General features: G+C 41.3%; 1 pseudogene; it reads right to left on the bottom strand.

Annotated features, from left to right (window-relative positions):
- Positions 1 to 1771: 1771 nt before the first annotated feature.
- On the bottom strand, positions 1772 to 12171 carry LOC121958201 (annotated as a pseudogene).
- Between the last annotated feature and the right edge of the window lie 3869 nt (positions 12172 to 16040).

Raw genomic sequence — 16040 nt, 5'->3', positions numbered from 1 at the left:
ATTGCTGAGTAAGAACCTAGAAAATAAATGGATACACTTTGTTGTAGCTTTACTATTCAATCTTCCACATGTTTTACCAACTTAAAGAAGATGGAAGTTATACATGAACACAGTAAAAGAGAAATTACATTCTTTCCAACTGTTAGTATGAATATGATTTTTACACAAAATAATCACAAGATCAACAGTATCAGAAATGCTGGCATCCAGGTTGTCCTTAACACATCCTCCTGTCTGCAATTAGGTGAGTGCATATACAAACGTGCAAAATTGTGCAGAAAATAATGTTAACAACAATGGCAGCTTTAGCATTATTACAAGATATTGCAAATGGTGTAGTGCGAAGAGAACGCATATATTTTCTGGGCACACGATGATGACTGGCTCACCAGCTGCTTCAGGTTTCCGAGGGCAATCCTCTTGGAACTGTGTGCAGAACTGCAGCCAGTCTTGGAGCGTGACGCTTTTGTAGCAATGTGTGTGCAGTCGATAGCCCCAATTACATTAAGAAAACCAGCTCTCACTGCAAATTGCGCTTTAATGTTGGCCTGTTCAACTGCATTGTATGGGAATTTGATGTACCTGGCTGACAGGCGGATAATTCCGTCCCACACAGCTGTCATGGCTTGGCTCAGGGTCGACTGGCACTGCCCTGATCGGTCGGCCAACTCCCTCTGGAATGCCCCTGTGGCTAGGAAACCAGGTGTGGTCAGCACCTGTATGGGGACAGGCAGTGCATGGCTCCTCGCTGTGTCGCGCTCCAACACCGGCCGCAGCTCCGCGCACAGCTCCAGGAGGATTGCCATGGGTAACTTAAAGCATCTAATGAGCCAGTCGTCATCGTGTGCCAGGAGATCCTCTTGGTCCCTGAATACCCATTGTCTTCGCACTGCGCCGTTTGCAATACCTTCTAATAATGCATTTGCTGCCATGATTGGTACCAGTACTGCCCGCACCATTTTGCACATGCTTTTATATCCACTCATCTAATAGCCGACAGGGGGATGTGTTAAAAGTTCATCAGTGTGTCTTTGATGTGCACATCACTCATAGTAGTAATTGTTTGATATTATTAGCAGTTTCCCGGCATCACCTCTGAGTGTTGCCAACGGACGAAAAGCAGTAGAAACGTGCGTACGCCAGCCAAGAAGTTGACGTGGAGCACCGCACATTTCCACAGTTATTTTACTTTTGATACATCTGAACGTGAGCGTGGAAAAGGGCGTACGCCACCTTTTTGTGCGTACGCACCCTTCGTACATGAGACCCCTGCTCTGTGCTGTAGGACAGCGCTCTACTCGGGCTGAGCTCGAGCTGAGCTTGGGCTCACGTGTTTGTGTTCAGGTGCTGCTCACACCAACACAAAAATGACTCGATTCAATTCATAAACCCGTTAATAACTGTTAGATAAAATGATTATTTCTATCACTGTGTGTATGACAGGTGCAGTGACAGGATCATTAACACTGAGATTACATTAGTCCTATGCAAAAAATAAAGAATGTCCTTATGCTGGAATTGAAAGCTGAACACTTAGCGTATTAAAGAATACCAGATTATTTGGGTTGAGTCCTAATAGTTTCCTCCTCAGACTTATTAATATAGACCAAACAGGTTTGATAGACAAACAACTGAACTTTGACTAACTAATGGCTATTTCTGCTTAAAGAGTAAACCCCCCACTTCTGGCTTGAGTGCCTCCTCCTTGCAATGTGAAAAAAAAGTCTCAAAAGTGAGTGCTGTAGACAATAAGTTTTATTACATATTCTCGTTAATCATAAGGGTTTTTTTTAAGTTTGACTTGCATAGGAGCATAGTTGGTCTCACCCTTGATGAGTTTGATGTAAGTCTGGGCCCAGCTGTCACGGTATTCAGTGGTGAGGATTCCGACAGGCTCCATGTTGGTCTGTAATGAGGAGTTGCAGATCCTCTCCAGCTGAACACAGAGCTGATCAACTGTCAGCAGAGTCCCATCATTGTTGTAAACGTCCAGGGCAAAGAACTGAATTAAAAGGGAAGGAAACAGGTGAATTGCCAACTGAGCAAAGCCCTGGAAACAAAGATCCTCAGGGTCCTTAAGACCTTAGGTTTTCTGTAAAAAAAAAGGCTTTGTGGTCATTTTTTTCACAATCAATACTTGTATTTACAATTGTGAATAATCAAATGAATTCACTGTGTGGTCAGGGATAATGCTCCTTCTATTTCCACATGGAATTCTTGGAAGTTGTGACTCTGGAAAGAATAGGCCATTATTATCGTGGCTGACAAGGGCAAATGCTTTGCATATGAACAAACGAGTTGCATAAAGAGAAGCACGCTGCATATACGAAAAGAAATGCAAAAGGAAAACTGTGCAAACACAGAAAGGTGCTGCAAATACAGAGATGCACTGCATATATGAATACTGTAGTGGTTATTTATAACTACGTTAGAATTTGGAATTTGCACTTTTATAGTAAAAGGGGCACCATTCTCCATTTATTTCTCCATTTATTTTGAATTATAACAGTTTCAAAACATGTTATCAGTCAATCTCACAATCTGTACCGTTTATCCTGTATACATAGATCTCTCTCTCTTGCGTTCTCATATTCTGCATGAGCACGTACACGCCACCGAGCATCTCCTCTCTCTTGTTGACTGCGATTCGCCTACTCACCCGTTCCGCAGTATGGACTCCATCTCATTGTCCCCGTCAGATGACGATCTGTTTGGCCAGGGCCATTGCCACGGTGCCGGAGACGCTGCCCTCTGCAGTGCAACTGCCGCCCGGCGAGCGAGTGACTCCGAGATGTTGCCGCTGAGTTTCCTCCATGGTCCGTATTCCGCCTAGTTGTTCTCTGCTTGTCATACAAGGCTGCAGACTCCTCTGCTTCTCCCAGTCCACCTCTCTTGACGGGAAAACGAGGATGTGGTCACCCAAGGGCAGCCCTGTGTAGTCCCGACTCCACAGGCTCCGCGGCTCGCAGCTGAGAGGTCTCTCGATTGCCTAGTGCCTTCAACAACTAACCAACTGGAAAGTGGTCAGCCATTCATGAGCACTGAGGGGCAGGGGAATCCCATTTCACAGAACTGACAATTAAGCCAAACTTTTCAACTCTCTGACGTCAGCTTGCCATGGCCACTCTGTAAACATCAGCGCTCTTCTCTCGCTGGGGCATCTGGTGCCGGAATGCCTTGCCCCCTGTTGTACACCTGCAGCAACCTTGCCAATTCGCTCTCACCAGTGCCCCCAGCTGTACGACCTCAGCTACTGCACCAGTTCACTCTCCTTGGGGCATCTGGCACCGAGCTTCCATTGCCCCCGGCTGTACATGCTCTGCAACTGCACCACTTCACTCTCGCTGGGGCATCTGGTTGCCCCCAGTTGTAATCCCACAGCATCCTTGACAGCTTGCTCTCTGGGGCATCTAGCACTGGGATGTCAGTGCCCCCTACCGTTCATCTACAACACCTGCAGCAGCCAGCCTTGACTGGGGCTCTTGCCTTTGCCCGTCTCGGACGGGGCTGTTGGCACTGTGATGCCACAGACTTTTCTCTCTCATCCCATGCACTGCATAGTTCCTTTCCAGAGTTCTGGTCTCTTTTCATTTACATTGCAGCAGGCATTGCCTGCCTTCACCACTTTATCAAGCCTCGCTTCCGGCTTCGAAGCTTAAGTGCATATCTCAAATTGATCTTGAATTTTCTCCTTGCCCCGCGTTGCACCAAGTGTCAGCTCCTTTCCCTCCTGGGCCACCTCAATTTTTCTCTCCGCATCATTCCCTGGGGGCAGGCCTTCCTTTCTCACCTGTTGTCTATCGCTTCCCCTTTCCTGTCACTCCTGACCTCCATCTCTCTTGACGCACCAAGCTGTGCCGAGCTCCTCTTCTGGCTCTATCTCCTTGGCGATTGGAATGGGATCTCCTTTTTTTATGATGACCACCTGACTCATCATCAGGACATAAATCTGTTTACTGACTATGCTCAGTCTGCCCATTTTGGTTTTTCTTTTCTTTTCTTTTTTTTTTTTTTTTTTTACCTGTGGTGCTATTTCTTTATTTTAAACTGTATTTATTGTCTTTTTTGAACAAGTATATTACATAGTGCCGTACATACATATGTCTTCTGCTATCTATGCACATATGTATACAGACAATGTACCATGTTAATCACTTAAGTAAAAATAGAACATAGAAAAAAAGAAAAAAGAGAGAAAAAAAGGGGGAGAGGAGATGCTACATGAGCTTTAAGAAAGGACTTAGAATGAAGGACATAGCACACAATTGCATGCAATGTACACCTGTTTGTAAAATGTGAAAAAAATAAATAGAATTTAAATAATAAATAAAATCTGTCTTCCATACAAAAAGGTGTATAACTTTATACATTTTACGGGTGTGTATCAGCCTTTAGTGTAGCCAGTCATTCCTCCACAAATAAAAAGAAAAACAAACAAAAACCACAACAGCAACAACAACAAAAAAAAAAAAACACAAAAGAAACCAAACAAAAAAACCCAAAAAAAAACAAAAAAAAAAGGGGGGGTGCATCAGGATGTTCCTTATCTGTATTTCCTGACCACTCTAACTCTTGGTAAAAGATTGCATCATATCATTGAAATGGTTAATAAATGGTTGCCAAATTTTGTAAAATTTGCCTTCTTGTTTTTTCAAGGAGAATTTAATTTTCTCAAACTCCAAGTGCTTCATTACATCTCTTAGAAGATTTAAATGTGTCGGTGTAGTCCTCTGTTTCCAATTGAGTCAGATCAGACACCGTGCGAGTAAACAGACAAATGATATCATATTATATTCCAAGTTGTTATTTATTATGTTAGAGTCTATAATTCCTAAAATTGCAATCATTGGGTCTAAATCAACAGGTCTGTGTAAAATTCTTGATAAAGTCTGGAAGATATCACTCCAATACTTTACTATCCTTGGGCAATTCCAGAACATATGACCCAATGATGCCGGTGAAAGCCCACAACGATTACATGAAGGATCTATCACTGGAAATATCTTACTTAGCTTTTGTTTAGACCAGTGTAACCGATGAATTATCTTAAATTGTAGGAGGCCATGTCTTGCACAAATTGAGGCGTTATGGGTCTGATTCAGAGCTGTGTGCCATTGCTTCTCTGCAATCTCTTCACCTAGGTCCTGCTGCCAAGCTGATTTCAGATGTTCCATAGATGTTGTACACTTCCACTGGGAGAGCTTTTCATATATATTTGATATACCTCCTTTCTTGTGAGGATCTTGCATTAGTATCAGTTCCATTGAGGACTGCTCTGGGGTGTTAGGATAATATGGATTATTTCGCTTTACAAAGTTCTGGACCTGCAAATATTTAAAAAATTGTGACCGAGGTATGTTGTATTTTTTTTGTACCTGCTCAAATGATGGGAATACATCATCAATAAATATATCTATAAAGCTACAGATTCCTTTTCCAGACCAATCGTCAAACATTGTATTATTAAATGAGGGTGCAAAAGAATGATTTTTAACTAAAGGGCTTCGGAGAGATCCAGCCTGCCATCCATAAAATTTTCTTACCTGGGACCAAATCTTGAGTGTATGAGAAACTACTGGGTTGTCTAACGATTCGGGGCGTACAGTGGGTAGAGCAGAGAATAACAGGGCTGACGGAGAGGAGGGGGAGCAACATGACCTTTCTATGTTAATCCACAATGGAGGTTGTTTTTGAAGCCAGTAGGCCATCATCCTTATATTACTTGCCCAATAATAAAGCTTAAAATCCGGCAATCCCATCTCTCCTACTGATTTGGGCCTCTGTAAGAATTCCTTCCTTATTCTAGGTTTTTTATTGTTCCAAATAAACTCTGAGATAACTTTACCTATACTGTGAAAAAAACTGTTTTTGATACACATTGGAATACACTGATATAAAAATAAAAACCTGGGGAGGATGGTCATCTTACCGTTTTGGTTTTTCTTGATGATGGAAGACGGTTTATAGGCAAACCAAAGCCGGAAAGATAGTGCCAGAAGTTCAGAAGCTTGGCCCCTCATGCAGATGCACACATGCCTCCGGTTCCTCCATAATAGGCCTTGACTTTCAACATCTAAATCCAGCTTTAATGCCCCTGATCTTGGAATCCCAGAACACCATTATCAATAGCCTGTCCCCTGCAACTCTTTCTTCATATTTGTCTGCTTGGAATTGTTTCCACCACTTTCACAACAGGTATAACATAACTTTTCCTTCATTTGATCTCATCTCTATAACCTGCTTTATCACCCACGCCCATTCTGTCTTGGGAATAAAAATCCGGACAATCAAAGTCTAACTCAGCGGCATTTCATTTATCTCCAAATTCCTAACCGGTAGTCCCGGCCCAGCTCATGGTCATCCCCAGATCACCTCACTGCTCAGAGGCCTCTCACATCAAGAACCAGCTCAAAATCCTCGTAGACTTCCATTAACCACAGATTTGCTGTCACAGTGCATCCACACCATCCGCTCCGGATATAGCATACCTGACGTCAACCAAACTCTAGAAGCAATGTTAATTCTCACCTTCTTCGGTTTTCTCAGATGCTCAGAATTCACTGCTTCGACCCTTTGATATGATCCACGTCGGCATGACTGCCTTTCGGACCTTTTCAAACCATAGTTTATTGTTTGAAAAGAACCAAAACCAACCAATCTGGCCAACCCACTCGTGACTTCTACTTCAACATTCAATCAGTTCTAAACCCCTTACTAATTCTCTCCAACTACTTACATTTCTGGACATCACAAAGCACATCCCAAGATGACCCTCTGTTTGCATCCGAATCTGGCCAGGTGGTTACCCTCTTCTGGTTCCAACAACACTTTCGTCAAGTTCTGGCTTTGTCTGGCATCTCTCCCACGCACTACTCTGGACACTCTTTCAGAATCGGAGCCGCCACCTTGGCCTCCCGCAGGGACATAACGAGACACTTAATTCAGATCATGGGCCGATGGTCCTCCCATGCTTTCCAATGTTACATCCATTCTGACCTAAGAGATCTCAAATCGGCTTTGTCCACTCTCAATAATGCACACTTATGGGGTTCTGTCATGCCCGGGAGCCATGGTGGAGCCCGGGAACCACGCTTCTTCCGGCTTAAATATCCTTCTAAATCGCTCCTCCGCTTTCGATCTCGTACCCTGTCTCCTCTTTCCTCCTTCTCTCCATAGGGTCCTAGGGGTCTGTCGTGCTCGGGAGCCACGGTGGATTCCTCACCGAAGCTTCCACACACTGCACTCAACCATCCATCCGACAATAATTCATCATTAATGTTTATACCAATTACATTCATGTCAATAAATCGTTAAAATGATTTTCTTGTTCAGATGTGGTCCTTACTAGTGAATTTAGAAATTTGGTTAAAACATCGCTATAGGACATCAACTCTGACCAATAAAAGATGTTATTTTGCCTACTTTTGCCAACTTGAATAGAGGTCCAGGTTGTCGCTTCGCTGCACATCTTCCAGACAATGTGACCTGCTGATAGGCGGTGGCGGCCGTGCAGGTGGAGTCAGTGTGCGGAGGACGAATGCTGACAGTTTGCAGCAGGTGTTGTTTCTAGATCCGTGGTAGAGTTCATGGCAGATCGCAGTGTCCTTTTTCCATTAATCTCGCAGAAATAATTAGTAAGTATTAATAATAAGTAGTTCCGTTGGCCTGACGAAGTCACTTAAAACTATTATCTTGAGCTTATTTGAAATGAAGTATAAAATGTCTTTGCTGACCAAAAACCGGTGTTAAGAAAAACGTCAAAGAGATTTAAAAAGAAAAGGCTCTGAAAAAGTTTAAGTTCAGCACAGCTGTGATGAGCAGTTGCGGCTCCTCTTGTAAAATTGAAGAACAAAGGGAAAAGTGCAAACGAGGATACACGAGAAGCGCCGCGGTGAAAGGGAAAGTAGAAAGAAAAGCCCTGAGCTGAGAGCCCACTAAGTTTTTATCTATGAATTTTGGGATGCGAATGGGAGGTGGGGTAGAGAACCTTTGTGCCCAGTGACCGCACATCTGGCATTAGTTTCTGAAGGACCTAACGTAATTTAGGAGACACTTATTTCTCTGTACTTTATGATGAAGTACGCGATTTGATCCATTGTGTTTAAATTCACGTATCTCATCACCACTATAGTCTCATCACAGTAATTTTAAACATGTTAGAAGACCTAAAGGCAATTTATAATGTGACACACAACTTTGAAAATCCTTGGCTCAATTCTGTTAAATGACCACACATAACATCTCTCCGCCAAACTTCAGTCCTTGTGTCAAGGAAAGGTGATAAACGACTGTTAGTTTGCATTCTTAAGTGACCCCAGGAGGTCATTTAGATGTCTTACATCCTGTTGTGTACTAGATGAGGCCTCAAAGAATTCCTATCTGTCATGGCATCTCGAGGTGGAAAGTGTCAAGAACTGACACTTTTTGTGGCTTAAAAGCAGAACCTGTTTGCAGATGTCCACAGGGAGTCTCAGTGCTTGGGGTTCGTAAAACAGTATCTCTTGACATGTCCCCCAGTTGCATAGGGAAAGTCGAACTCCAAAATTTTCCCAGGGGGAAAATGAAAAGACCACACCAAGGCAGTCTACTACAAAACAAATGCCATATCCACTCACACAACGGAAAAAGGGCTGGAGCACTTCCATTGTGTGTCTCCTTGCACTGTATAAAATATAAATGTGATGTATTTTACGGCTGTGTACTACAGTGATGTTACTCACCTGACAGTTGTGCACTACAGTAATGTGTTTGTGGGTGTAATATTCCAAAGTGTCCATCTCCAGACCAGGGATACGGCAGGATGAAAACACTTGCTCGTACTGCTTCATACAGAGCGGCTTCCCTCTGAAGTACTCAGCTGGAAATGTCCCACTGAAAAACATAAAAACATGAAACACTAGAGAGGATGAAGAAGTTGAGTAAACAAAAGTGGAATGACATGGTCTGGGTCCATTGCACGATGCCCAAAAGTCCAGAAAGACTTTTTTTCCCTTTGACTCACTGGAAAAGAGACATCTGTAAACCAGTGGATAAAATTTTTGAGTGCCATAACCCTCACAAAGCAACTCATTTTACCATCTTGATTTAATATTTGGAAAGGCTAAAAGAGCCACAAGATTAAAAACAAAAAATTGAAAATTAAATTTAGATAAAATTATGGAAATGTAGCTATCCTTATATGAGGGCATTTTTCTTACATGTGTCTATCTGTACACACATCAAACAGCATCATTGCTGCAGTTAGTAAGTCATGTTCATTTAAAGGGAAAAATACTGCCCCCCTTTCAGCTGGACTGGGTGGATGGTAATTAAACATATGGTCCTGTAGGTCTGTCGTTGGAAATGACTGTTATCGGCACAAAAGCCCTTTTTATTTTATCGTTTTGTGAAGAAAATATATCAGGACCGAAAATAATGAGACTGTAAATATTTTAAAAATCAACTGTGTTTTGAAAACAGAGAACATTTTAAGATCAGTACTCACTTGTCAATCATTGCCTTCACTTCCAGTACAGAAGAGACCAATTTAGCAGCAAACCTGAAAAGAGAAAAAAAACCTATTTATTTAAATGTTTAGGAGGACCTCCAACATTCTACTGACTTTTAGTCCCTCATATAGGTCTTCAAAAACTCAAAAGCTGAAGTCTTAAGGCCAATTGAAAATAACCCAAATGGAGCCTTAACAAAGTTACCTTCAGAGCCACAGAGGACGTTATATGTACGATAGACCACGACTTGTCTTGACAACTGATTGTCTCAAAGTTTCTTTCAATAATTTAACATAATTGATTTGTCTGAAGTTAAAGAGTTTGATGTTGGACTGTTATATATAGATCAAGAGAAAGCTTCAGAGTTGATGAGTTATTTATTACAAATTTGGGTACATTACTTTTCATAGAAAAACATACGGACCACATGTGAAAACAGTCTGCTGTGTGTGTGTGTGTGTGTGTGTGTGTGTGTGTGTGTGTGTGTGTTTGTTTAACCTTATTTGTCCTTTTTTATCTCTGAAATCCATTCAGGGATAGAGCGCCCCAGAGGCTGATGAAACTGCCACAGGCCTCCGCTGGGTGAGATATTCAATCTTCACATAATCATCCGTACACTACAGACAGTTACATAAGTGACACACAGAGACAGATGGATGACACATTAAGATATAGTGACTCAAAATATGTTTGGAAATGGCTGAGCAAGATGTTAAAGTGTAAATGTAGAGTCATTTATTTTTGGTATTGATACATTTGTTTGGGTGGCTGTGTGTTTGCTCATCATGCTTGCTGAGTGAAAAATGAAGCGTGCCATTTCAGTTTTTCAAAATGCTTCAATTGATAACTGGGGAAAAAAGTTAATGAGAAATTAAAATGTTTCTAATGTGTAGTTTCACTGCGGCCAGAGCAAATGTTGAGTAAAAATAATTGTTTGTTTTTTTAAATTAATATTATATTTTGGGCTTCCTATGCTTTTATTTGACAGAAAAGTTAAAGCATGAAACAGGAAGAGAGAGAGGGGGGATGACATGCAGCAAAGGGCCAGAGATTGGAATCAAACCGTGGTGTATGCTACCAGGTGAACTACTGGGTGCCCCCATTGCATTGCCATATATTTTCTAAATGTGGAAATCTTATAGAAGTCCTACCTGCACTGTGGCTATGAGCCCTCCTTCACTGGCAGAATGTGTCTAAAAGGCTAGTCCCAGGAGCTGAGTGCATGATGAGCTGAGTAAACCCACAGCTAAATGGCTGCAGGATGTGTGAGCGGGTCACTCCCATGTTCTCAGGAAATTTCTCAGTGTTGCGTGCTTTCCTCTCCAGGCCCCGCTGCAGTCTCTCTCCGACTCCTCCTGCTTTCTGAAACTCTTTCACCAGTTCTTTTGCTCGCTTCAGCTCGTCCACCTCTAGGATGGGCTCCAGGATGTTGAGGTAGAGCTCACAGGTCTGCTGCAGACAGGGGACAGGCAGCTTGGGCAGTTCCTTCTGCTGGGACAGGTTTCGGCCAGCAATCTGAGTGGCTGATACAGGTTTCGCCAGGTGACAGGACTTCAGCATCCCCACTTTGACCTGAGAGATACAACAGTGTACTCAAACACATGTATGTGTAACTGTAGTAATGTTTCATCTTGTTTGGATACCAGTAAAGCCTTACTGTTTTAAAGTGCAACAGGAAGATACACAAGAAGAATACAAAGAAGAAGCAGACATGGAAGACCTGAATTAGTCAAATCAGAAGCTGTAGTGAGAGTTCGAAATTAACACTTGACATGCTGAAGAAAAGCACTGGGATTCATAATAACGCTAAGTCACTGAGGTCATGCCCCTCTACCTGCCTGTAATGGACAATACCAGCTCATTCTCACTGTGAAAGCATCAAATACCAACACCTTAACAATGCTTAAAAACTGATATTGAATGTTGCTATATGTGTAGAACAATCTTGAAAAATCTTTTTTAAATATGCTCTAGGCATGTGAAAACTGATGGGCATCAGCAAACAATACAATAGTGGTCAAAAAGGACAGTTGAAATGAAAGATAATGTAATGTATTATTGTGGGCGGCACAGTGGCGTTGTGGTTAGCACTGTTGCCCCTCAGCTGTGGGCAGGGGCATGTTCTCCCTGTGCCTGCTCGGGTTCTCTCCGGGGTCTCCGGCTTTCTCCCACATTCCAAAAACATGCAAGTCAGGTTGATTGGTGACTCTAAATTGCCCGTAGGTGTGACTGTGAGCGTGAAAGGTTATCTGTCTATACGTGTCGGCCCTGCGATAGTCTGGCGACCTGTCAAAGGGGGTAACCCGCCTTCTGCCCCATGACAGCTGGGATTGTCTCCAGTCCCCTCGTGACCCTTGCAAGGACAAGCGGTTACGGACAATGAATGAATGTATTATTGTGACCCAGTGGGTGTAGATGTTTGCCAGAGTTGATTGTAATATATCATTTTACTTTATTTGCTAAAATATACAATTAATACTATTTTTAAAAAGTTAATAAAAACAAAATGATGTTAAACTGTGAGACATAAGAAGACAGGGTAGTAAGGATAAACAAGCATTTGTACCCACATGATGTCGTCTAGCTAGTGTAATTTGAGTAAGCTCTATTATAGACATCATAAAAAGGCAGAATAAACTGAAAGTGTGGTACTCACCAGAGCTCCACTACAAATTCTCAACATTGTGCTTCCAGAGAAACTTCCACAGGATAAGCCTGGACACTATTAACCTGTTTCAAGCTATTTTAGTTATACAGATCAGTAATGTCTCGAAAGAAAAGCTTGTGCTCTATGAGAGGAGTTGGTAACTGATGCTCTGCTGTCAGCTCTCAGAGACTATCTAACTACCTGACATCAACTTGATATACATACTAGGAAGGGTTTGTTTGTACTAGAAATGTATTCATTGACAGGGAGGGAAAGGAATACCAGTAAAGGTGTCACGTATTTAAAATACAAAATATGAGTAACGGCATTCTGTTGCAGTTACAATTAATTTTTGTGGTTTTCTTCTTACAGTCACTATGGTTTTTTTTTCAGTCATTTCCTTGTTTTATTTGTTGTTGTTGCTGTTGACAGCCTATTTTTGTTTGGTTTGGTTTTTTGTGTTTTTGTTTTGCTTTGGAGATGGGGTGTACTAATTTCAGGTAATTTTCTTGTACTTTTTCAGTATTGTCTTGTAAATGTATGGGTTATTTCTTCTTATCTTGCTTGTTGCCTTTTCCCCTTTTTTAAAGAAATCAACCCAATTTTCACAGGTTTCAAGTGTTCACTTGGAAGAGACAGCTCCGTCACTTAAAGTCTTGCTCCCTTAGCTCCCATGTTTCTGCCTCCGGCCAAAACAGTCCGTCATCACATCCATCCATCCATCCATCCAGGTTTATGACCTATACTGCAGTCAGACACCAGAAGGTGACTGAGGTCAAAGCTATACTTTGCGATCAGCTGTCAACTGAACAACTGTCATGTTGTCCATCTTAAATACAGTCTATAGTCTTTACCTGTCGAATAGTGTTTCCCCTCATGTTAATGCGTAGTGCCTCCCGTGGTAAGAGCTAAGGGTTTGGGGAAAAAGGCTTGCACACAACACCTTTAAACCTTGGCCTGTAGCTGCACTTTGCCAGACTGATGGAGTCAAAGACGATGAAAAAAACAAAAGTAGAAAATCCCTCTGTTTCCTCGAAGTCATTGGTGTGGAAACATGTTGCCATCTCTGTGAGTAACAGGATGTAAACAATGAAAGCGTTTTGTCAGAAAAACTACAGTATGCAGGCTGTGCTGCTGAAATGGAAGTCAAAATAGCCTTTTGCAGGCCATGCAGCAAAGAGCTGAGGCTGGAATTGATGCCACAGCTGCTTCAGCGAGGACACAGCCTCCATACATGGGTCACCCGCTCTAACCACTGAGCCACCAGGCGCCCCAGTGATATTAATCTTAACGTGTTGTTGTAATTTTTGTTGTTGTTTTGTTCATTAGTCACTAGGAATCTGTTACAAAATATGTTACAAATTAGCTTTTTCCACATTAAACATGAATTACCTATTGTAAACAATTACATAAATGAATATTTTCCTCTTTTCTTTAGCATTTGTGTCATAAACATGAAGATTTCATGTATAATTAATTAATTTTTAGCCAATGTCAAGTCTCTATTTGACCATATTATGGGTTATGGGGTGGCTCGTTTGGGTGCATGCACAAGGGCCCCTCATAATCGAGTGCACAGGGGCATGTTGCCGCTACTTTACACCACTTGACAGGTCTTCGGGATTTGAACCCGGATAAGAGGGATCCTGCATACAGCAGATTTGTCCTCAAACTTTAGACTGAGTGAGCAGGTGTGACGTGTCGGTGCTAACAAAACAAACTTTAAACCCTGCTCAGGTCATCATACCTGTGGGTGTGTCACATGTCATGCAGGCAGGCTGCAGGTTAGCTCAGGTGAGACAGCAGTTAAACACCTGAGAGCAGGTAACAGAGCTACTGTTCAGGTCACATCAGGAGAATATTTACATTTTTAGCTGAAGGACATAGTCAGAGAAGAGGTGGGGACTGAACCAGCGACTGTGTTTGACCTGATGTAACCTGAGCTACTGTTGCCTGTGTTCACCTCAGTTTCTTGGAAGTAGATATTTAATGAGTTAGACTGGTTCAGCTGCAGAATTAAAGGACTGTACTGGTGTTTTCATGTTTCTCACTGAATACATAAAATAATCCTGTGTTAGTCCCACGGTGGAGAAATTTAAATCATTACATCAAAAGGGATAGTGCAAACAGGAAGCATCACTAAAACTAGAAATGCCTCCACCACTAGTCAAGTTTCCACATACATCTTCCCCCACCAGTACAATCAGCACAGCGTTAGGATTGATGTCACTGGGGCGCCTGGTGGCTCAGTGGTTAGAGCGGATGACCCATGTATGGAAGCTGTGTCCTCATAGCAGGAGCTGCGGCATCGATTCCAGCCTCAGCCCTTTGCTGAGCCCCCCCCCCCCCACTTTCACACTTGTGCTGTCCTATCAATTAAAGGCAAAAACACTCTAAAAAACATCTTGAAAAAAAAATTAGAGTCACCAATTCAATCTCAGACCAAATGTCTTCTGTTCCTGAGTTATGACATTAAGTAATGGCCAAAAAAGGTGTTTTTGCAGACCATTATGATGTAACAGTGAGGTTGACCTTTGACCTTTTAGATACATAATGTCACCACTTCATCATTTTATCCTGTAAGATATTTGTGTATTTTTTTTTTAATTATTATGATTAGCATACAATTTTTTGGCCAAAAACATGTTTTGTGAGATCAAATCATTTTCTTCTTAAGTCCAAGTGAACATTTCTCCCATATTTAAAGACTTTGCTTCAAGGTGTTTGTGAGTTAGCACATTTATGAGAGTGAGAAAGATGCAAGGTCCTTGACCTCTGACCACCAAAATTGAATTTAATCACTTCATTATTGACTGTCTATAAAAATAAACAACTATCCCCCCCCGCTATGCTTAAGTGAAGCCAAAATGAAGATATATAAATAGATATGGCTGCTATCATCTTGCGCTGGAGTCGTCATTCGAAGCCTGCACAGAAGTGATTTAAGTTGTGATGGGAGTTCCCACAGAAACACCTGTCCGACCAATCACGAGCAGTACCATTAAACACAAGTGCACAGATTGTGATAAACAGCTGTCAATCATGGCAATAAATCCCCTTTTTAAATTAAATAATTAAAATCGAACTTATCAGAGAAACAAACAGTTGAACAAACATCAGAGTGATGAGAACTATCTTAAATGACAGAAACCATCTTTGGGGAAATCTATTTGACATGTACTTTTTGTTTAGCCTATGTCCCATTCACTGCCATGGAGGGGCGGGATTTATTAGCTATACTGCAGCCAGACACCAGGGAGACGTGATCAGGATGTTTTATGCTTTACATTGGGTGAGCTGTCATGTTGTCCACCTTTATATACAGTCTGTGGTGGACTCCAAGTGAATGTTTGTGCCAGATTTGAAGACATTCCCTCTACCTCATAAGGCACAGCTGCCCCTGCATTAAATTTGGATTTAATATTTCAGATTTAGATTTTTAGATGTAGATTTAACCTTTAGAATTATATTCAATGTTTTGATTAACATTCAACATTTATTTTTATTTTCTAGATTTAACACTTGACATTTAGATTTAACTTTAAAATTTTGATTTAACATTTAGATTTGACATTTAACATTTAGATTTAACATTCAGCATTAAGATTTGCATTTAACATATAGATTAAGATTTAACATTCAGATTTAATACAACATGATGTTTTGACATTTAAAATTAGAATTAATATTTAGATTTTATTTAGTATTTAGCTTTAACATTTCGATGTGACATTCAACATTTCAAGTTAAAATTAATATAATATTTAGAGGTAATGTTCAACATTTAGGCTTTGATTCACCATTTATATTGAACATTTGTATTCATATTTAGATTTACCAATGGTTTAATCATTTTGATAACAATTTTTATGAGAATGTTAATTTAAAATTTATATTTAATATTT

Source organism: Plectropomus leopardus, chromosome 18, assembly GCF_008729295.1.
Source record: "Plectropomus leopardus isolate mb chromosome 18, YSFRI_Pleo_2.0, whole genome shotgun sequence".
Lineage (NCBI taxonomy): Eukaryota > Metazoa > Chordata > Actinopteri > Perciformes > Serranidae > Plectropomus > Plectropomus leopardus.
This window is presented reverse-complemented; position numbering and strand designations above follow the sequence as displayed.